We start from the raw sequence: 24,831 nt of genomic DNA on the forward strand, positions 1-24,831 counted from the left end.
AAAACCGTACTTGCATACAAGACAATATGATGGCCATTTAAATGAGATTCCTGAAGAAGCAGAGCAGATGAAGGGCAAAGATGAATGGTGACGTCACAACTGAGCTGAACTGACGCACACAGAAAAGATGCAGAGGCCAGAGAATGCATATATTCTATAAGGCATCATGAAAGTATCAAGGATAAGTGACATCTTGGGATCAAGGTGAAGAACTTATGCCACAGAAACAGATGAAAATATTAAGCTAGTTTAAACGTGTACAGATGCAACAGAAACACAAGCAGCAAAGTTATCTGAAAAGCTAGCTTCAAGCTTTATAGTAAATGAATTGTGGCAAGAGCCAATATATATATAGATGCATATGGACGAGTAAAAGACGGATATTTCCACTACGTATTATAAGCAGTGCTGAATGTTAACAAGAAGGCCTCATTTCAGGGTGTTGCAGTTAAAAAAAGTTAATTGAATAACAAGTGAATCTCAGCAGAAGGAGTTGGGTGAGCCAAGAAGCCAAGATCTTATCAGAACTGGAATTGTCTGACATTGGATACAAATTGTGTGAAAGAGCAGAGACTCCTGTTCAGAAGGATTGAGCAAAACAAAAGATGTCAGGGGACTATTAGAAAATAATATTAAACGAAAAGGCTCGATTTCATGGTGTCCAGTCACGTGGAAGAAGGAAGTTGGCCGATCGAGGTGGTCACACCTACGCACGAGGACAGGCTGCCTACACTCCTTAAAAATTCTCAGACCACAGTACAAATTCAAGGCCAAACTTCAAAGCACTAATTGACACTGGACAATTGAGATGATGATGGATTGATATATTAATTGGTGGGAAGCTAGTGTTAAAACGAGCCCACCAGCACATGGACGTTCAGTCTGCATGCTGCTAGACGTAGGTGTTACGCTCACCTGGCTCCCACAGAGGCGTCGATCTGGACTGGACTGCTGTGGTCTCCACCAATGTGACACGTAGGGCTGAGATGACGGACTGGACTGGCCCACCTAGCTTCGTTTGCTTGGCCAGTAAGAATATTCTTCTGCAAATGGAGAAAGGGAATTAACCACCCGTGAAGTTGAGCGTAAATCCCCCACCCCACTGTTCTCCCCACTGATCACCTTGGATGTCCCCTCTTATATTCTCACCTGATGATTTGAAAAGATGAGCTCTCCATCCTGCATTGAGCGCAGGGGCGCGTAGATAACCAGTTGCTTCACTGGCTCGAAGGAATTGGTGAGTTCCAGGACAATATTGACTCCGATATTCCCGGCAAGACGCCGTAAGTATGTAGTTCGTAAGAGTTCAAATGCCTGACTTTCACTCTTGTCCGATTCCTTGCAGGTTGCAGCTTGACCCTACTGAAGAGTTCCTTGTGGCAACCGGTAATGTTCTGGTAAGGATTTGTATTATCCAACACAGTTCGATAAAATAATGTCCATATGTAACCTGTTGCTTTCTCCCTTATTCAGGCGCTGAGAGAAAGTATGAAGTCTCGGGGAATAATGCCTCCGCCGGTAAAATCAGGTACGTCTTATGTGGTGAGGAGGGTTCCCCTTGTTAGTCCCTTGTTTCACCTTGCTGTCCTTTTGTTTACCCTTAGGGGCCGGGGTTCGGCTAGGATGCAGTGGAAGCTGCGCCGACCCGTGAAGAGGAATAGTACCCCCGGTGGTAAAATCAGGTAAGTCTATGGGGGGTATTCCTCTGTGTATTCCCTTGGCTCACCTTGCTGTTCTTGTCTTCCCCTTAGGTGCCGGAGTGCGGCAGGAACATGCAGGAGGATGCAGTGAAATGTGAAGACGCTGCGAAGGCCGGTGAGTTCAGCGCGGCGCTGCAGCAGGCGAGGCGACGCGCATAAAATAACTTCTTTCTTCCAGCTCGAAGGCGCGATGTATCGGGGATTTCAGGTAAGGATCAAAGGTATTGCTCTTGTTCTAACCTTTTCTCCTTCTTTCTCCCTTTTTCTAGGAGCTCCAAACTCGAGGCGGGCGTGACAGAAGACTGGATGCAGACTTACAGGCACGGTGAGCATTACGCTGCTGGATGTAGATTAACACGAAGCGTGTGCTGCTCTTCGGGCGTGGTTTAAATAGCCTCCAAAGTAGTCCCACGTAAGTATTCCTCCCCAGCCCCACCCGAGTAAAAAAAATAGTCCCTAGGTAAAATAGTCCCTTCCAAGCCTCGTTTGGCTTGGAGCTCTTGCAGCATGGTCTGCATCAGGTAAGTTTGCAGCATTGTCTGCATCAGGTAAGTTTTAATCTATGAGCCTGGCGCCTATGGTGCCAGGACTGACTCTCCATATGAGCCTGGCACCATAGGTGCCAGGACTGCACACAAATAGCCCCTAGCGGGGGTTGTTGGGCTTGCTTGGGGTAACTTGATGCCTGCTTCCGGGGTTGCTGGACTTGGTCTGGGTCCCCGGGGGTAGGCATCATGACAGTAGGTGGAAAAGTACTGACGGGGGTTAGAAGCCAACCAATTGTAGAGGACCGTGTAATTAAGGGTCCTATAGTTTGTGTAGCCAATGGAACATTGTGTATTTAGTGACGTTCATAGTGGCCATTTTGAGGGGAGGGCTTAGTTGCCCCACCTGATGTTAAGTACCCTATCACACTCCTTCACGGTTCTATACTGATATGGAACTTATATTTAGATATTCACTTAGAGCCTATCACTTTCCTCGATAGGTTTTGTAGTTTGCCACGTACGTAGTGACGGGGGTGAACACGTCACTGGTGACGATTTTATATAATATAACCTCGGTTTCTACTAAAATGAGTTGAGTAAGAAGATTGAGCGAATGCTGATATTCGGTGTACTCCCTGTTTTAGACCTTGATATTAAAACAGACTCCCTTTTGCCAAATGACCATAGTCATCTTGATTATTGATGTATGAATAAAATCTGCATCCCCATTCATCTCCCAGGAATTACTACTCATCTTAAAGGGCTTGGCAACCCAGTTCACTTGGTAGCAGAGAGAGGATGGTTCTTTAAAAAAATCCATCAACCGTAGACATAAGTAAACTTTAGAGTCTCGGTAATATTGCACGACCTTTGCCAATCGGCTGGCAGGACGTGAAGCTCCCCATAGATAGTGGTTAGTGTTATTGAAATAAATCCTTGCAAGGAGGGTGTGAAGGGTCCCCTTAGTTTCCATAAGAATCCCCTCCCACATCTACGAAGAGCGGAACGGAAAACAGACCGAAGAAGCGGTAATGGAGGCATATGATCCCGAGGGTCCGAAGAAGAAAATATGCGAATGGTGAGTAGAAACTGAGGAGTATGGCAAATTGATGCATGCGTAGTAAAATAAAGGAGAGTAAAGGTGGGAGGCGGGATAAAAGTAACGTAAGAGTATAAAGATATATATATATGGGGAATGAGATATTGACTTGAGTGTGGATGAGCAATATAATAAGGACTATCGTGTGAGAGGCCACGATAAAGAGGATACACCCTATGCCTAAGTTTTAAAGTACGTTGAACCCAGAGTCCAATAGCAGAACATTAGGAGACGCAACCGATTAAAGACAGTTTCAAAGGGGTTAATTTGCACTTCACTTGAAGTATTTTTTAGAGACAAGACAAGTCTTAGAAAGAAGATCGTAGGAGATTTATGTGACCGGTCAAGTTTGTCTTTTTGTTTTAAGTGGTTTTGAAAATTGACAATAAATAGAGAAGTGTGAAGTTGAAAAAGAAATCGGATTGTTTTTTAATTGTATTTGATGGTTGTTTTTTAGCAAGATTAAAGTAAAATTGTGATTGATGGGATTGGATCTTGCAACGGTTGGTGTTTGCTCATACTGTTTTGTTTTCTTGAAACACGTTTTTAAACCTGTGATTAAAAAGACAGCAAGCGCTAACAAGTTAAGAGTGAAGGGTTAAGGATGGAGGATGTTACCCCACTCGTGCATCTCTGCAAGCAATTGCCAAAACATGCACCTAAACTTAGACAATACAGTGCAGAATGGGTTAAAGGAACCTCAGACACAATGGTTATGCCGTGGCCGCAAGGCGGATCACAATCAAAGTCAGTTCTGCAGCACATGATGACATATTTGCATGCAGCAGATACTGGGAAGAAGCTAAACAAGCGACTAGCGATCTTAGAGCTTTGGAAAATGTACCAACAAGAGAAAGATGACATTGGATACTTAATGTATGCAAGGAGGGGGGTGAACAGCCCTTTGCTCCACCCGCCCTGCCTGAAATAGCAGACGAGAGTAAGACATACAATGGGTTATACTCATTAAGGGAATTTAAAGCAGCAGCAGGGTATAGCAACCCAGTTTATGAGTCACCTATGCAAAGTAGTGACGAGGGCCTAGAGAAAAATACTGAGAAAGATGTAATCTCTAAAGCCCAGAGGGATAAGGAGAGACATGATAAGGAAAGAAGCGATCGACCAAGTACATCTCTAGATATAGGAAGAGAAATAAAGAGTTGGAAGGGAGAAAAAGATAAAACTGATGAGATGGCACTCTTACAGAAACAAATGGATGGGAGGTCAGATTTTGCTTAAACTCGATGGTAAAGGCATTGAGGGTGTAAGACAAATGGAAGACCAAGACATGCAAGATAAAAAAGACAACGAAAGGGAAGAACGATTAAAAGACAAAGGAGCGAAAACAAAAGATAGACAGAGATAAGAACAGTTCTATCAAGACGAGCAATGCTAAAAAACAAAAGAGAGCAGAAGAGCAAATAAAACTTGACAATAAATAAAGAACAGCTGATGAGCAAGAGAGTCTAGAAAGAAAAAGAATAGAAGAAGAGGAAAAAAAAAAGTTAAGGGATAAACGAATGCAGAGATGAAGGGATGAGGAGATACGAAGGGCACATGAAAGAAGGGATATGAAAAAGAAAGAGGAAGACAGAGTGAGAGCAGATGCTAGAAAGCAAAGAGAATTTGATGATGAAATGGAACGTTAAAGACAGCACAGAGCATGCAATCTCGATTACTTGGATAGCATGGGAGGATATAGAGGAATTTTTTCTAGAATACGAGTCATTACCAGGCCCGTCTAGAGCAAATCTAGAAGACAAGTTTGACTCTAGGAGCATTGGGGAAACGATAGATAAAGTATACCATGAAATGAGAGCTCAGAAAGAGCCAAAGGGGAAGGGAAAAAATGACCGCCTCGAGAGCACTCAGTTGTATGACACAGAGGAAGCCTCATGTAGTGCGAGACATAAAGAGCTGTCTTTAGACAATTGACTCGAAATAGAGATGACAAAGAGAGAAATTGCACGAGTTGGGCCCAAGAATTTTCAGACGAAGAATGGGAAGCCCTCCATAGGGGAGAAAAAGATAATGCATGTGGTTCTGAGGGATGCTTTTCTATGGATAAGGAAGTAAGATGGCTGGGTTTAAACATGCCTGTATCTAAGGCGTCAGAACCATTGACACAGTCAGACCAACCTAGGGGGCAACTCCATGGTCAGAGGGGGGAGTCATTGCCTTATGTAAGCAGATTAAGATCATTGCCAGGTAGACAGCAATGTGGCAATATTGTCCCTGCAGTGAACAGACAAATGATCACAGATGAGAATGAGTTTGGGGCGTCACAGTTTCTGTTGTTAAAAAAAGGAGGGGCCAGACCACAGTATGTACTGTGGCCCCAGATGGACAAAGATAATTTAAGGTGTAAACTCCCGATTTTAACTTCTGGTGCTGGGAAATGGATACATGAATTAGAGAAAATGATGGGAGGAAACACATTGGCCATAGGGGATTTTAAGGGTCTTTTAATTGCCATACTTGGTGAGAGAGCTGATGACAGGTGGACAAGGGCAGGATATGCTGGTGTGACTACAGTCAACACTGCTCACGATGGAGCTCCATTCAATAGCTGTAGGGCGGCAGTCTGGAAAGTGCTTCGAGTACTGTATCCGGAAACATCCGATATGTGAGCTATAATGACGAAAAAGATGAAGGAACGAGATGATCCATTGGTTTACATTCAACATTTTCTGGAATCTTGGACTTTGGAAACACGCAAATCTTGGTGAAAATCTATACCAGCATTCTATCATATACTATGCGAAGGGCTGCCAGAGCCAGTACAGAAGCAGCTCAAAAAGTTAGTGGGGATAGAAGCTAAACCGTGGTCAGAAATTCAGCTGACCATTGCACATTACTGTAGACTCTTGCAAGAAAAGAATCACAAAAAGGCTGATGCTCGCAAAGGTGAGGAGGCAAAGTTAGTGCAGAAGAAACTATCCAAGTACACCATTGAAGGGGCAATGTTGACCAGCGTAGATCAATCGAATTCACAGCAGACCGTGAACATGTTGCAGGAAAACAATCAAAGACAGTTTGACCAAAGTAATAGTGGATATGCTCCACGAGGAAGAGGATTTTGAGGACGAGGTTTGCAAGGTTATCAAGGGAATTGGCAGAATAATCAGGGGAGCTTTCAGAATAACCAAGGTGGGTTTCAAAATATGCAGAATGGTAATCAGGGTATGGAAAATGGGCAGGTTGGGAGACCACCACCTATATGTTCGACGTGTGGAATGACAGGCCACTTTTTTCGTACGTGTAGAAGTCAAACCATGGTGCAAAATGGCCAGTTTACAAGAGGTGGGATGTCAAATCTGCCTGCATATTCGCAGCAGAATGGAGATGGATTTGCGTAGAATGAAACAGTGCAGCAGCAAGCGCCGAGAATACAGCAAGGCTTGCAACCACAACAGGTAGCAGTTAATCTGCCACAAGGACAGTCGCAGCAATCGCCTATGCAGCTTCAGCAAACCACAAAGACATATCAGTTAATGACTCCTGGAATAAGGGATGTCACTGCCAATGGAGGGAATCCTTTCACAAGTAATGGGATGAGGCTGGACCCGCAATAGGACAGCTCACTGGGAGACCTGATGTGTTCCATACTATCTGTGATGCCAAACCCTCATGAGGAACCAAGGGTGGATGTCAATATAGGGGGCAAAAGGTTTTTGTTTTTAGTAGACACGGGTGTGACACGCTCATGTATACGAGAGGGAAAATTTTCAATGTCTGGCAATGACATGAATACTCAGAGGTTCACAGGAGCTACAAGCAGAGTTCCTTTCACTGAAAAATTACCAGTTTCCATAGGAGAATGTGACATGAAAGTGCCACTGTTATATTCAAGGCAAACACCTGTCAATATATTGGGATGAGATTTAATGACTAAATTGAATGTGACAATCTCGTTCACTGATGAAGTTATAGTGTGTTCAATACCAGGAATGGATTATGTAAATGTGTGAAAAATGATTATTCTATATGCAGGACAACTAGCTATGAGAGCAATTCCATTAGAGGTTTTTCAGTTTTTCAGTATGGAGTATGCATTCTGTTGTCATGGTTACCAGGCCTAGCAGGCAGACCATGAGAACACCAGATGAATTTTTGTTCAGACCAAGAATACCTATTCTGGAAGAGAAGGGACAAGTTTTTCCCTTAGAGATACAAGCAGCCTTAGTGTGAGGGGAAATGGCTTTCCTTGATGGACATGATGATGAAGGAAAACAATGGCGCGCAGTAATCGCCATCGGGGAGGGTTACAGACTGACTGATGTCAATGATGAAGATCTGTTTGGAGATCATCCATCTGATGACAAAGTAATAGTCGAGCTGTGCATTACTTATTGGGTAAGAGTAATTAAAAGAAAAGGTCCTCAGAAAATTATGATAGCACAAAAACGTCCCGAGTATTTTGATGAAGACATGGCGAAAGTGCCAGTTTCATTATGGATCACCGACCCCTATGACGTATGCCTACTGAAGGGGGTTGGAGAAGTGAAGATTAAATTGATACCAAGAGCAATTTTACCTCGAGCACGACAATATCCTATATCCAGAGAGGCGGATGAAGGTATTTTTAAGATGATTTCCACCATGATGGATCAGGGCATCTTAGTGACATCAGAGTCACTGTGGAATACGTCAGTGTACCCTGTGAAAAAAAGTAATGGGGGGTCATGACGTTTAGTGCAGGATCTTTGCCCAATAAACTAAATTGTAGAGGCTGAGTTCCCTTTAGTTCCTAACCCGTCTACAATCCTATGTCATATACCTGTTGATGCACAATGCTGACACACGAAATTTCACTGTGATTGATTTGAAAAATGTGTTTTTCTCAATCCCATTGCATAGACTTGCAGGATCTGACGTTGTTTACTTTCAGACAAACACGACTGAAAAGCTGCATAGGAGATTGCTGCGACTGTCCTTGTGGCAGATTAACTGCTATCTGTTGTGGTTGTATTGTGAGTCTCCTTCAGATGGACTTAAGCAATATTGATTTGGAAAGCATTGTTCTGCAATACGTGGATGACATTTTAGTTTGCAGCACCTCAGAGGAAGAGTGCAGACGCGATTCTGTCCAGCTGACAAAGGATATAAGATTGACAAAGAAAAGTTACAATATTGTCAACAAGAAGTGTTGTACATAGGCCAATTGATTTTTCATGAAGGGAAAACGGTTACTCCTGAAAGAGCTGAGGCTATTTTAAAAACAGCCAAGCCACACATGATAAAACACATGCAGAGATTTTTGGGATTATGTAACTAGTCAGAGCATGGATTTTTGACTACAGCTCATATATAAGGCCTCTATTGCAGGCTCTAAAGAAAGCACAGGCAAATCAGGAAAAAATTGTGTCGACTGAGGAGATGGAAGAAGGGTTTGATGAATTGAAAAAAGCAATTTGCATGGCTCCAGTTTTAGGGATTCCCAATTATGCTGAGGAATTCGTTTTGTTTTCACATACAGATGGCACTGTCGTGACAGCAGTCGTTACACAGAGAACCACTTTGGGGTACAAGCCCCTTGCATATTACAGTGGAATCTTAGACCTAGTGATTAGAGGTCATTTTCCGTGTGAACAAAGTTTGGCAGCCGCCGCGTTAGCCATGGAGAAGGCTGCTAGCATAGTAATGTGATGTTCAATGACGTTATTTGTTGAGCATGCACTATTTGCCATTCTAGAAAAACCGAAAGGCACGTTGACTTCTCAAAGGTCTTCTGTCAATGAGGTAGTCATATCAAATCCAGCGATCAAAATAGTTCAATGTAAAATAGTGAATTCTGCATGTTTATAGCACAGATAATGACAGAGGGAGTGCCCGTACACGATTGCGCTCACTATGACGAGTTCTGTGATGAGCTCTCCAGAATAAAGGAGAATGCATTAGCAGGAGGAGGGATTATTTTTATTGACAGTTCTTCAAGATCGATCAAAGTGATGGACAGAGATATACAGGTGCTGCTGTGGTAAAGCACACAGCTAATGGGGAATTTCGGGTACTTCTTAGTACTCGATTGCCGTCTTATTATTCAGCACATTATTCAACATCCAATGCACTGACCACATATCCCAGGCAAGACAGACAGCCAATTGGCTCCCAATAAAAGACCGAATTACCTTCAGAACCCTCATGATCACCCACAAGTGCCTCAACAACACAGCCCCTAAATACCTGGTTGATAAACTCTGCTCTAGGACTTCCTCTAGAGCCACTAGAACCATCTACGCTCACTGTCTTAACATCCCCAAATACAGACTCCAAAAATCAGGCGGTACCAGCTTCCCAGTCCTAGCGGCTAAAACATGGAACTGCCTGCCCCCGTCGCTAAGAGATGAACACTCCTTCCTTGCCTTCTATTTTAAAATCAAAGCCTGGCTCTCCACCACAACCTAACACAACTATACAACATGCATGAGCCAGCAAGGTCTGCAACTGCTTATCCCAGACCTAATGTGTAAATACCTGTACAATGTTTGTAAATGTATGCACATTTTATTTTATTTCCTATTCCTCTCACCCTATCTATTGTTTACCGTTGTGAATAACTGAGTTTATTTCTGTATCTGTATGTATGTAACTTCTCCACAAGCCTAAAGCGCCTAGTTACCTCAGGGTTCAGCGCGCTATATAAGCAAATAAAACAAACAAACAAAACAGGCTGACGAATTATCGGCTTTGATACTCGCGATCGAGAATCACGCAGACGTGAAAGTAACAGTGTACAGTGACTCCACCTATGTGACATCAACGGTGCATGCAGGGCTAGCACGTTTAAAGGAGGGGCTACCTCCGAGCGGACAGCACGCCAGTGCAGCACGCTGCCTTATTGAATAGGCTCATTAAGGCCCTACAACTCCCAGTAGGCATCACAGTCATTAAATGTACAGCCCATACTAAAGGGCCAGATTTTATCTCTCGTGGAAATCAAGCAGCAGACACTGAGGCCACGCGCATAGCGATAACAGATAAAGAGATGATGAATGTTGAAACTCCTAATGTGAAAGGAAAAATGATAATTATGCTGACTGTATCTGAAGGGTACAACCACTTAGTGCAGGTCCAGCGGGAAGCACCTCAAGAGGAAATGAATTTATAGACGCAAAGAGGGTGTTCTTTAAACCCCTCTGAAGCATTGTGGCGACAGGACAGCACTGATAAACCAGTGATGCCTATAGCCTTATTAAGGGTGGTGCTGGAACAGTTACACTACCCCTTGCATACAACTAGGGAGAATCTCGCTGCAACTATTGCTGAGGAATGGTGTGTGCCCAATTTAATGGAGCATGTTGCATTTTTTATGGTGAACAGGCAATTTACAGAACATGATCATATACTGAGCATGATACATACAAAAAGAGAAATCTCTAAGATTAGATAGTTTTAGCAATTTTTATGTGAGCTAGAAAATACTAAGTCTATCATACATACTAATAATTTTTTGTATCTAATTTTCTATAGTTTTTTGTATTCATTCATGTCTCTGATATTTTCTGTTGAATGTGATATCTCCTTTAAGTCTGTTCTTCATGTTTTGAGAAATGCAACTTTTTTTGTGCTTTTCTTTTGAATAATTACGACAAAGAGTGGTCTAGATTGTGCAACATTGAAAACCAACCATGAAAGGAAAATTGCAATCATGAACTTATATTGGAATACAGCGGCAATCAACAACAAAGCCTTCCTAGATGGCGTCTTTCTTACAGTTGATAACCTCATCCTGAAACACGCAAGAATTGAATTCATACTATGTGGAGACCTAAATCTACATCTATGGCAAAAAGATGGACAACAAACGCCAATCGAAAAACAAACAATCCGCGCAAAAAAATTGACCAAAGAAATCAACATCCCTAACCTACAACTCATCAACTATCCTAAAGACGAAACAGGCAAGCTTCTTCCCAACTGGTCTCAAGGCAAATCATCTGCCATAAATGACTACATATATCTCTCCAAAGAACTAAGAGACGCAGTAGAAACAACAAGTATAATCCCAACAACAAAGAGCGACCACAATCAACTTGTCGTATACGGACAAGACATACCGTGTCAACCTCAGCCCAATCGTCCAACTCTGCTCGAAGTCTGTACAGCTGCGAAAAAACTCAGCATAACCCAACAAGCTACACTCCGACTCACAAGACAATTTATCCAAACTTCTCTACCTGACGACCAAAAACAAAATTATCAATGGCTACTTCAACCTCACTATAAAACAGCCAAACAGCACACCTTACAGATTCACCAACATTCCTACAACAAGGAGCTTGCCGAAAGGAAAAGAGCACTGAGGAACACAGTGCGCCAATTGTCGAAAAAAAAAAGATAAGGAATCACTCGTCAAAATAAAAGCGGCTAAACAAACTTACAGGAACTAGATAAAAAATCACAAGATGATCTTACTACAAGCAGACGCAGAAGAAATCTTGAAAACCTACAAAAACATAATCTCCGAGACGTATGGAATCTCCTGAACAATAACGCAGCATACCAACAAATACTGACAGGAAATGTGACAGAACACCAATGGATCGAACATTACACAGAAATATACAAAGCTCGACCTGAAGCTGGAAGAAACTTACAAAGACAGAACGCAAAGTGGACAATAACCTGCAGTCATGAAGACATTTTTGAAATCATCCAAAAACTCAATATATCGCATGCTCCAGGCCCTGATGGGACATCAAATGCAATGATAAAGAAAGATCCGCACTCGTGGGCCAATCTTATGAGAAACATCATCACACTTATAAACAAGCTCAACCAGATCCCTAAATCATGGAAAACTGCAACCATTGTTCCCATCCACAAACAAGGTCCAAGGGACGACCCGACAAATTTCCGCCCAATCGCGCTACTGGACCCACTAGGAAAGCTGTTTGCTTCGATTCTCTTGAAAAAACTGAATCAATGGGCAACCCAAACAAAGCGCTTCGCTACAAGACAAACCGGCTTCACCCCAAACGTCGGGACTAACATCAACCTACTATTGCTAAACTTGATAAAACACAAAGCAATCCACAGCAAAACAAAAATCTATGTGGCATTTATAGACCTCCACATGGCCTTTGATGGGATATCCCGGCAAAATTTTTGGAACAAACTTGAAAAATGGGAATGTCCCAATGACATACTAGGCCCAATTAAACAACTTTATTCAAATACTTCCATAACAATAAGACTCACAAGAGAAGGCCATACAACATCAAAAATAAATGCCGAAAATGGACTAAAACAAGGATGCCCTTTAGCAGCTACATTGTACAATCTCTTCACTGCAGATATCGAGACTCACCTTCAACTTGATGCCCTCAACCCCCCGAAGATCAACTCAATACCGGTTAAAATAATGACATACGCGAACAACATAATTTTACTGGACAAGACCCCATCAGGCCTACAACACAGCCTCAGTCAACTAAGCCTTTACATGAATCTTAACGAACTCACCATCAATACAAAAAAAACTAAAATCATGCAATTGACTAGACCGCCCAACATGAACGGGAAACAACTGAAAATTTACCTCAACGACAATCAGCTTGAAGAAGTAGCAACATTCAAATACTTACATAAACCAATCCAAATCCGAAAAAGAGTGGACGCTGAAACTAGAACAACGAATTCAATCTCTGGCAAGACAAGGATGTGTGATCCAGCGTAAATTTGGGAAATATTCCTTCAAACCCATAACCGCATATTATAAGCAAAAGGTGATTCCGACAATAGTCTACGGAACAGAGGCAATGATACACGCAACAGACCATAGCTGGACAAAACTAGAAGCCCTCTTTTGGCGTAAGATCCTGCAACTGCCACCTGCATTCCCTATGCCTAGAATCAGGCACGAAATAGCCTTACAGTCCATCAGTTCAATAGTTCTATGGAAACAACTAGATTTATACCGAAAGCTCCTCACTGACGAAAAAACACCGGCAATCCAAATCTTGAGGTCCCACGATGGAACAATGAACAACACAATCCTTGCTATGTGGAAAGCCAATCTAGAACAACTAATGCAATCAGAAGAAATCTCACACGAAATGCTCACGCTCCGCCATCAGCACGCAAAAATAAAAATAATGGAAAACGACTGGATAAAAACGCTTGAAGAAAAAACTAAATAATCCCTCAACCTACAATGTGCGGCAGACATCAGATCCATCAACGAATTACCAGCCTACCTGATAATCTTTCCGGATGCCAAAATGCGTGCAATATATTTGAAAATCAGAACGAACACAATCCCAACACGCTACTACCTAGTCAAAACCAGACAAATTGCGTCATCAGAACACTTTTGCCGCTTCTGCCCAAACTTCGGAGCATACCAGCTCGCCCATGAAGGTCAAGATAAGAGAGGCCCAGGCAGGTTCTAGGGCCGAAGCAGAATTAAATACAATAAAAGCTGGAAACTGAAGCAGATCCATGATGAACCGACACGTGACCAGCCAGGCGCAAAGAGGTACCATCGCCTGATGTCATCCAGAACCCAGGATGCCATAACTTTTCCCGATAAGAGACTACAGTCTCGAGGCCAAACCCAGCCAACTAATTGACACATAGCCCTAAGATACTGATTGATGGAAGGGAGGCAGGGTGAAACTTGGTACACCAGACCCTTAGGTGTCCATTCTGCATGCTGCTAATTAAATTGTGGATTTATGTCTAGGGGTGTAACCTGACCAATCACAATGGAACAAGTTATCTGGAGTCTTATAGATAATAGAATCAATGAGACGTTGTACTTGTAGTGACGTCAATCACGTGTGATGTAGTAGGATGGGCGTAGACGCCCACCCGATAAGAGTTATCCAATCTGCATGCCCTATTATCATATACAGATATAGTACCTATATATAAGTTACCTTTCCTAACCAATTAGATTGCATGCCAAGTTTTTGTAGAGTCAGACGTCAATGATGATGAATATTGTGCATAAAAATGCTGTTCAACGGAAGTTCGAGGAAGTCGGAGCGAGACAGGTGATCGCACTACAGCTGATTCCTAGTTGTTTCTCTGTTTGATGTACTTGCCATTAAACGGACTTCCCTTTGCCAACTTACTGAGTCGTGCTGGAGTAAGTGAATCTTGCACCCCCTGTCCTCACATGGTGCATCTATCTTGTCTTACAAGTTCTAGAGGGTGAGTGCTGACCAATGGGCCCATCAGTGAATTCCTCTCCTCCTGAACAAGCGGATTATGCAAGATTTTGATCATGGACATAGCAATTGGAAAAAGGATACGATACCCAGCATCGTTTGACACTAAGTTCTTGTTTGGATTTGCCCATGGTGTCACCCAGTGATGACCTTTCTAGGCACATTGTTACTTATTTCGAGTTGGTGTTTGTGCACTTACCCTTAGTTGGTGGGGAGAACCACTCGCATTCCAGCTTTCTTACAAAATCCTAAGAATGAAGAAATTATAAGAAGATTGCTCATAGTCATCACTGAACAGTTCTTGCAGCTACCTGAGTACAGCAAGGAGAATACAAATGCCCCTATCAAACGAAGCAGCTCATAGACTAGTCAGTGAGGTGTACTTTCGTCTGATTGAAGAGTATCCACACCTTGTTGGAAGGCACACTGATGTGCACACCTTTCTAAGGGATCCTAGAAACACTGCAAATCTGAATGTGATCTTGGAAGGTATTAACATTTAAGTGAGCATCTATTCTGAGCGAAATCACAGGTCGGTGTAGAAACTTTTCTTCGAGGGACAGGTCGAAAGGTTGAAGATAAAAAGAACTCTTGATTCATGCTGAAAGAAACTTGACATGTCGTCTGGGCTGAGGCAGATTTGAGGCATAGATTGGGAGATAATCTATTTCATTGAGCTCATTTAGACTTGCTGAGGCCGTTTTTCTTCATATTAAAAAGGAATCTAGATTTCAACTGATGAGAGACTGATTCCCGAGATACAGAGAAAGTTGTTTTTATCATCCAGAAAGCAGACAAATGATCAAGAACAATTTGCTGAGTCAAGACAGCAGCTTCCAAAAGCAGTTCACAATGTTGATGTTTTAAAATTGAGTGTTTCCTTCCTTAGGTAATCAAGATGGGGAATCTCAGCAGCAACATCATATTACTGCATGAAGAGAGACGCTCATGTTATCCAAGAAGGAAATGTTGTAGGCTGACGCACCACTGTGTTATCTACATTCTATATTGGTGCAAATGGAGCTAACACTCCGGTGCATGTTTCTGAGAAGAGGGAAAATGTACGCGTGGCAACTACTAGGCAGCCTAGACCCTATATATTGACCCACGTTTGAGTCATTAAGCTGCAACAGCTGGTGCTGTAGGCTTAGAAAATCCAAGATGGCTGAAAAGCCCACGTTGCGCCAGAATCCAGGAGAACCGCGCAGTTTTGCGCACACCAAAATGGTCTCCTAACCTGCCACCCACCAGTGTGAGCGTGATGGACCGGAAGTGCCATGGGTAAAAGGTGGTGCCCAAGGAAAAACAGCAGGGCCTGTTAGCTCAAAAGCGCTTTTAAACCACCTCTGTTTCTCTGAATGCAAGCTTAAAATTACCATTTCAAACATTGCAAAATAGCTAATACAGGAGACCATCTGTTCAAAATCCGTTTTAATTAATTTCAAAAATGGCTAAAATTAGGGGCACAAAATTATTCTACTGCAGAATCCACACCAAGGCCATGTTAAGCAACGATCATATACTATCAAGAAAATACCCTTTTTGAAATGGAGTTAATTCAAGACAACTCCTAAAAAAATGGGTGCAGTACCGGCATTGGACACAAACCGGCGCTAGCAGTCTAAACTCTTACAGGAGAACTGTACTTCAGGAGTTGCAAAAGGATCCTGAGCCAGCTGGAAACTTCAAAGCCTTTTGGTTAATTACAATTCTTAAACACCTGCTGTTCCCAGAAGACAGGCTGATTCAATTAACAGTCCAAGAGGCTTGGAAACCTTCTCACCTCAGAACTCCACACAAGAAGGCAGGATATCACATGGCCCTGTTGATTGAGAGGGAGGGGTTTCTCCTCCAGCCTGCAGGACCCAACACAATAGACTCTTTCCATTGAATAGGATATGCTGATTTGGGTGTTGACTGTAAACAGTGCCCTGCCAGCAAAGAAGGCCATGTGAACATCTGACTCCCCAAACTTCTGGGGGCGGACCCAAACACCGAAGTGAAGTGAATTGAAGGCAAATATATGTTTTATAAGAATACTGATAACTAATTGTAACCAGATGACAGAAATGTACACCTTTGGGATCTTTAAAATGACACATTCACTCCCAGTTCAAGACTAGGCTGGTCGCTCTGTGATGCTCTGAGGCAAAACCCCGGGAATTATGAATGCTGCAAACACTGTATTTATGCTAGAGACACGATAACTTAGATTAATATGCTCAGGAAGAGGGTACAGGTCTGTGTAAAGATTTGATCAAAAACCAATGTTGCAAAAGCTACCAAAAACGAAAATAAGTTGTCATTTTTGAATGCAAGCTCTTAGAAACATCAGAGTTGGGCCAGAATGTACCATATGTAATCTGTAATCTGTAATATGTACATGTAATGTCAACCACTCGGGTATCTGGGAAATATGTTTAGTTATGAAAATGATTTTCTAAAGCAAAAGCAAAGGGGCGTTTCTTCAATAGACTGTAAGACTCTGACTCACTCTGAGACACAACTCTGTTCTCCAGTGAGAGCACAGAAAATTCTTCAACCTATCAGAACCCTTAGTGGGTTGGGCATAGAAGATAGCCTTCACACCCACTTCCCAAAAGACATAAAAAGAGCCACTGGAAGCCAGACAGGGACATTCATTTTCCATTTCTGCGGAGCATTTTGACAGACAACTTCACATCCATACTCCAGAACTCCAGAGATCCAGACTGACTCCAGATAGACTACAGAACTTTGAACCAAGAAGGCCTACTGCAAGCAAAAGTATTCTCAGCAGGCCTCAAAATCATTTGCAAATTATTCAAACCGCCGGGCTGAGCTGTTTGATTCTGGCCTAGAACCCTGTGCCAGACCCAGAAAGCAGTGCTATATCCAGAATCCATTTGATCCAGACCAGCAGAACCAGAGATCCGTGCAGTGCCGAGTGCCAGACCAGACCGCTGTATCCAGAACCGCAGACCAGACCCAGACCGCTGTGAGCAGAACCGGTGCCTGATTGACCCACCGAGCAGAGAGAACCGCAGCTAAACCTATTGACCAGATCTGTGACGAGGCCATTCCATTTAAATTTATAGTGTGAGTATCTCGCCAGAACTGTGCAGAACCAATCTCTTAGTTTAAAATAATCTAATTCAAACTATTTTAACCTATTGAGAACTGCATCATAGGAATCGTGTGTTCATTCTGTCATTTTAAAGCTGCAAAACTGTCATCTGTCATTCTGAGATTGACTTTTATTTTGAGAATCTACCTTCACAAAATTGTCCGTATCTCTTGAACCGTTAGTGATAGAACTTTTTTGTTGTAAAGCTGAGATTCTAAGCCTTCCAACAAGCTCTAAACCGACTTGCTACTCCTTATAGTTCCTCCGTAATTGCGCTCGACGCACGCAACTAAATTGCTGCGATTTGACATTTTGCTTCATTTCAGCCACGTGTAAAAATATTTGTCTTTTGCTTCCATTACCGAAATCCATTTTTAACCTGATAATCCCTCATTAATCATTGTTAGTGTGGACCTGAACTGATTTAAAGTATCTCTCACTCACCCTGAACCTCTAGAGGGAATTAAAATCAATTTTAGCATATTTCACTTCCTTGCAAATCACCTGAAAGTCTTTCGCCTGTGTTTCAAAATCATCCCTGGTGCTATAAGCTTGCTAGGGGGGAACTGAATTCGTATTGTACTGTGATTGTATTCCTGAAGACTGTGTGTGTTACTTCCATCTCCTTACATTGCATAGGGGGGGAGTGAATTGTCAGAGAAAAAGTGATCATATTATCTTTTGCTGAAATTATATCAAGTTTATTTCTGTACTGCCTTTTATTCATCTTTGCATCTCCTTGAGACCATAAAGCATTCCCAGCTACCTTGTTCTTTCCGTACCAACTCCTAAGTAATAGAATAAGTGTGCTAGTATAACATTATCCATTGTTGATCAACATTATACTCATAAGTGTGATATCAAATATTAATTTATTATAAAGTGTGATATATATCTATTGTTTAATTTTTCAAATAAACCTTTTTAATTTGCAAAACAAACCTACTTCTTGGCTCAGTGGGGTCAGGTGGATTCGAAGAGAGGGGCGTTATACAAGGGTTCATCATCCAGATTATAACTTGTCATAAAAATATATAAATAAGGGCTTCCCTTGAGCAATCCCAGACAAGGCACGGACTTAGTGGGAATGCTTGATTGGAGTCATAAACAGAGTGGGGGCTCGTAGCCGGGGATTCTCAATTAGTTCTACCACTTGTGCAGCTTAATACAGTGTACTAACTGATAGGATACATAAATCTTGTTGGATCACCACGCTGTGCTACGCTGTGAAAACACCCCTCAAAAAGGAACGCTCTCAAGAAACTGTCTGTTTTGCAAAATAAAATACTAACTTCTGTAAGTCAGGAAGGAAATCAATTTCCAGAATGACGACACTGGTAGACATCAAAATAGCGAGAGAGCACCTCTTACATAAACTGTTTGTGAGAGGTGAATGGTCTGAACAGGACCAAAATGTATGGTTGCAGGCGATCACACAACAGGTCACTACAACTGGGTCAGATATCTGGGGAGATCAGGGTCCTTACATGTGGCCCTGAGTGAACTATATATGGCTCCTAAAGCTAAATATGAGCACGACAAGATTGTCAGGATAGCGGCATATTTATATCTAGATATGGGAGCCATGCAGGACAAATGTACAGAAGGCCAAGATCTGGCGAGTAGGCAACTGCTGGCATTACAGAAGGCCCAATCTGATCTGGACTCTTCTGAGCAGAGGCTGCACAGGAGCCAGGAGTCAGAAAATGATAGTAGACAGTACATCATTAAAATAAAGGAGGATATGGATATCCTGCAACATGAAAAGGCTGACCAGGATACCAGAATTCTGGCTTTGCAGAAGGAGCACCAAGACAGTTTGGACTCCTTACTGCAGTGCCAGAAAAAGCTGGAGCAACAGATCAATTTCAACAGGGCATGCACAGAGCAGGTAGCCACCCTCCAAATCCAACTAGATAGGGAGAAGGCAGAGAGCAACAAACTGATTCTGAAAGACCTGGACACCCAGACAGAATTTGAGGAGCAGTGCCAGAAAGCTGGTGCCTTTCAAAGGCAGAGGGACGACCTGGCGGCACAGATGCAGGCTCTTAGTCAGGAAAGGGATACCTTAAGCCAGGAAGTCTGCCACTTAAAAAGGAAAATGGAAGAAAATCACCTGGCCCTCCAGGGACTGGGTGACCTCCAAAAAGATCACCACGACTTGTTAGAGCACACCAGGAGGGTGGAAGATGCTCTGGCAAGAAAGGAGCAGGCCAGTAGGGATTGTACCCAGGAGGTAACCACCCTGCAGCAAAGACTGGCCCAGTATTCCAGGACCAATCAGTAGGCGCAGAGAGAAAATGAGGCTCTCTGCAAGCACAATGATAGGCTCCAGCAACAGGCAGCCATGCAGGAGAGACTGATAGAGTCTAGTAAGGCCTTAACTGAGGAACTGAAAGCGCAGGCTCTTGCATTGCAACAGGGAGCAGGGGCTGACAGAGATGAAGTTCGCTGGGAAAAGGAAACACCTGAGCATAACCTCAGGAGCCCTAGTACCAGAGGCCTTCATCTCTCCCAGTCCTTGGACTCTGCCACCCCCATGTGCCCTGGCGCACATGAGCACAGGGCCACAGGGATGGCAGATTACTATCCAGCCAAAGGTATGGGGTTCATAGGCCAGTACCTCCCAGGAATGGATGGGCGGGCATCCGGGTATGGGCACCCAAGCACAGTGCAATTTAGTGGGGAACCCCAGGAAAGTAGACCCACTAAGGGCATCCTAAAAACCTCTGCCCAGTTAGGTCAATGGGGGGGTACCCATCAAATCCTGACAGCAAGGAGGGATCTGAAGACTCCTCTGAGCGGCCCAGGACACAGGAGACCAGGTCCCCACATTCTGCCAGCCATTCCCAGGCTCGCAGAATCCGGGAAAACCTGGAAGATCAGACGGGCACCTCTGGGAACAGTGCCTCTGAGTCAGAGGATGAGTGGACCAGGGTTACCCGAACCAAAAAGGCCAATAAGGCAAAAAGGGCCTTGCTTAAGGCCCCCTTAAAGCAGATAAAGGCAATAAGGAGTGTCATCACCCCTCACAAGAACGCCAAGTATTCTGTTTGGGAACACTTGGAGCTTTATGAGCAAATGATGGAGACTTTCCATTTGAAGGACAGCAGTAGCTGCATCCAGTACATCAAATGGACATTCTCCCCAGAATACTCCAGTTTCTTTGCAGGGCTGGGGGACCAAAATCATTCAAGATGGTCCACCTATAGGGCGGCCATCTTGAAACATTTTTCTGTTCATAGAAATCCTCAAGAGGCTCGCAAGGCAGCCTGAAATTTGCAATGTGGGGAGGATCAGGTCCCACAAGAATTTGTGCAGGAGTTAAAGCGTGTTTTTGCGCAGACTACCAAAAGGGTGCGCACCGACAGTAAGGAATTTGTTAATACGTTTTTCCATGCCTTACCCAAATACATAATGACCCAGCTTGTGAGAGATTTTCACGAGAAAAGATCTTTAGACTGAGTCTTTGAGCAAGCCACCCGCATCTATGAGGTGCAGAAACCCGTGGAAAATAAGAATCAGCCCAAAAACCCCAAAACCAACAGCACCCCTGCTGCTGCCAAGGTGGCAGAGGTAAAGGTTGCCCCCGTTTTAGATTTGGAGATGGGGGGGCCTAAAAACCTGCCTGCACCAAATAATTCTAAGCCCAGAAGGCCTTCGGGCCAGTCACAGACAGGGAGTAAAGGAGGTAGTCCCACAAATGGGGTCCCTCACTCCCCTGATTATGTAAGTCCCCGTTACAAGGGAAACCGACCCATCCTGTGTTATGTGTGGACTCCTCCAGCCCAAGGGGGGGATCCAGCCAACCACCTGACACAGGGAACTTCCCTCCTAACTTCCCACAGGAGGGCAGACATTCCCCAAACACTGGGCAGAACTTTTATCCCAGGTATCCACCCAATTTCCAACCCCAAAACCATCCATCCTTATTTCTCCAATTCCCTGAGCCCAGACAACCTAATCCGGGAGAGGGGGGGGGGCAAAGGGTGGAGCGGTACCCAAATCTTCCCAACCCAGGGTATTACCAGAGAAGGGATAGCTACCGTTCCCGGGATCAGCCCAGGGGAGAAAACAGAACCCCGTATCAGCCTAAGCGGGTTTACCAACTTGAGCGCCAGGTCCAAAATATGGCCCGGGATCTGGGTCACATACTGAGGGCTCAACAGAACCCTCAGATGAGCATGCCACCACAGAATGCCCCAAACTCTGGGCCTGGTGCTCCAGAACAATGACGGGGGCAGCACCCCGATAACCCACCGGTTCCCAGGGAGGAGGCACAAGTGGAAGGGGGTTGTAAAGCCTTGGAGGAAGCTTCCTTCCCCACTTGTAAACAGCCCCTGGAAACCCAGGAACCGGAAACAAAATCTCCTACCCCTGAAAGTCTGCCACCCAAGGAGCAGAGAGGAGGTAGGAGAAACAAAGGACCCAGACAGACCCATTTTGTGGAGGAGGTACAGGTCTTCCAATTTAAGGGAGAGGGATCCTCAGAGGATCCTGGGAAAAGGATCTTCTCCTTCAGAGATGGGGGAACTCCTCCCAAGGAAAAAGGGGTCCCAAGGGATTCCAACCCAGACTGGGTAGATGTGGAGATTGAGCTGTCGCCGCCCATCATTCTATCCCAGAACCAACAAGACCGAAAACCCCTGGTTCAAACTCATCCTGGTGACTGCCTCCAAAAAGGGGGGGTGGCCCAGAACCGGAACCAGGGGAACCTAAAACCGAATCAATAGACTGGGTAGATGTGGGGATTGAGCTGTCGCCGCCCATCATTCTATCCCAGAACCAACAATACCAAAATCCCATGGGTCAAACCCATCCTGATGACTGCCTCCAAAAAGGGGGGGCGGCCCAGAACCGGAACCAGGGGAACCCGAAACCATTTCCAGTTGCCAACTTTTTCTTTCAGATTCCCAAGGCTCTCCACAGAATTCTGCCCACATTTCTTCTCTCTCAATGTCCAAAACCAGAAAGTTAGCCCACCAGTTGTCCAAAAATGTGCATTATCTGTGCCCCCTTGAGGAGAAGGAGGAAGATATCATGCCCCGGTACAAGTACAGGGGCAGGGTACAATGTTGGCACTGGTGGACACTGGATCCCAAGCTACCCTTCTGTCCAGAAGGGCCTTTGACGAACTAAATGCAGGAAGGGGGGAGAATTACCGTATTCCTCTCACCTCTCTTCCTGGACAGCTTAAGAACTTTGACGGGAAGAAAATTCCCATCAAGGGGACGGCAGATTTGGACATTAAAATTGGGTGACACAAGGTGAAACACCCGGTCATAGTAGTGACTCCAGAGGGCACCCCTTGTTTACTAGGGAATGACATCCTGAGAAGGTTGTCACCCCTAATAGATTGCGTAAACAGGGTCCTCTGGACCCAGACTAGCTGACCAATAAAACTAAAACAGAGTGTCAACCATGTTAGTTTAAACGGCATGTGCCACATGGTGGAACAAAAATCTGACAAAGTAGAATTTCACTTCCAGAACAACCAAATTCCAGATGTGACAGTAATAGCAGTAGGATAACAGACTGGTGATGGGGGGTCCTCTCTATTTGTGAAAATCAACCTTCCCTCCAGTTTAAGGTGGTATTCCACATTGGAAGGAAACACTCTGAAATTCTTTACTAATCCCCAATCAGACATTCCCACTCCGATAGTCCAGAAAGATGTGAAATCAGCTCAGAGCCTGGCTGATATTCAGCAAATTGGAGAGCAGTTGTTCATCCCTGCTCAGTTAAATGATGGGAAGGACTCTGTTCTCGCTCGAGTGTGTGTGAACAACGGTAAGAGCTTCATCAGCGAAGCCATATTCCACCAACTCCCAAAAGATCCAGCCATTCCCGCATTCAAACTGATAGACAAATGGGAAATGGATCTGGAAACACCCAATTCCAAGGCAGTGATATTCTCAATCGCTTTGCCATTAGTTTGGACCTAATAAACTTCAAAGTTTGGTCCCGATTAGCGGATAATCACATGGGCTTTGATGATCCAGAAAAAGCATTTAGGTCAGCTCAATTGCTACCTTATGCAGTCGAAATTCAGGTTAAAGAGGAAGTCACCATCCCAGAAAGGACCCGACAATTCTCCCTGGGAGTGAAAGTTAAAAGAGGACAAAAATTGAAAAACCCTAATGCTTATATTCATCTAAATGCTTCCCTCCAGCAGCAAGGGTTAGGGGTAAACCCAACACCATTAGTCAACATAGAACATGACACCATTCCAATAGAGGTGGATAACAGCGACTTAAAGAGTATTACTCTAGCCGCGGGCACCATTATTGGAATAGCGGTTGATGACCGACATTTCTCCATTGATTTAGGAAATGAACTGTTAGGACCAATCCCCAAGGACTGTTTTGACAGTGACAGTGATGACAATACAACACCAGACAGGATCTTTACCCGGCATGGGGGGGACTTCCTGGTGTACACTTCCTGCCCTTATGGCAAGGAAGACGTGACTTGTGACTTCAGAAGGGATGACGTGATTTTCCAGGTCCATGAGGGCTGCCTTTCCCACCTGAAGCCTCCAGTCCAAATCAGCACTCTGACCAGGGACTTCTCCACCCAGCTGGAGGAGGCTGCTGAGATAGCAAAACCAGAAGTCTTTCCAGGCTTCAGGCAGATGGTGGAAGAGAGAGTCAACCTAGCTGATGCCTGCGTGACTCTGGAACAGAAGCAAAAGTTGAAACAAGTTTTCTTGGATTTCCAAGATCTCTTTGCAGTAAACTCATATGACTGTGGTCGCACCGACATCCACACAACAACAATTCCCACGGACCCTGGCATGACTCCAGTGTTTGTGAAGCAATATTGTTTGCCTCACGCATCCATGGAGTCCCTTACTGAAATAATTAAGAACCTTGAGTCCCGGGGAATAATCCGTCCAGTACACAGCACCTTCCATAATCCGGTGCTGGGAATATTGAAGCCAAACGGCCAGTGGAGACTCTGCGCCGACCTTAGGGAGCTCAACAAACGGGTCCATACTTCCCGATGGCCTCTGCCCTACATTGACCAAGGGCTGGCCCAGATTCAGGGGTCACAGGTATTCACTGCAATAGACCTGACCAATGGATACTGGACCGTGCCTGTCAGTAGGGAGGACCAATACAAACTGGCTTTTACCTTTGGGGGCCAGCAGTACACATGGACCCGGACTCCCTTCGGATACCTCAACTCCGGCAATGAGTTCAACATTTTCCTACACAAGGCCATGCCCGACCTGGGTGCAAGGGGTAACTTGGCT

Source organism: Ambystoma mexicanum, chromosome 5q (assembly GCF_040938575.1).
Source record: "Ambystoma mexicanum isolate Mex_15411 chromosome 5q, UKY_AmexF1_1, whole genome shotgun sequence".
Classification (NCBI taxonomy): Eukaryota; Metazoa; Chordata; class Amphibia; order Caudata; family Ambystomatidae; genus Ambystoma; species Ambystoma mexicanum.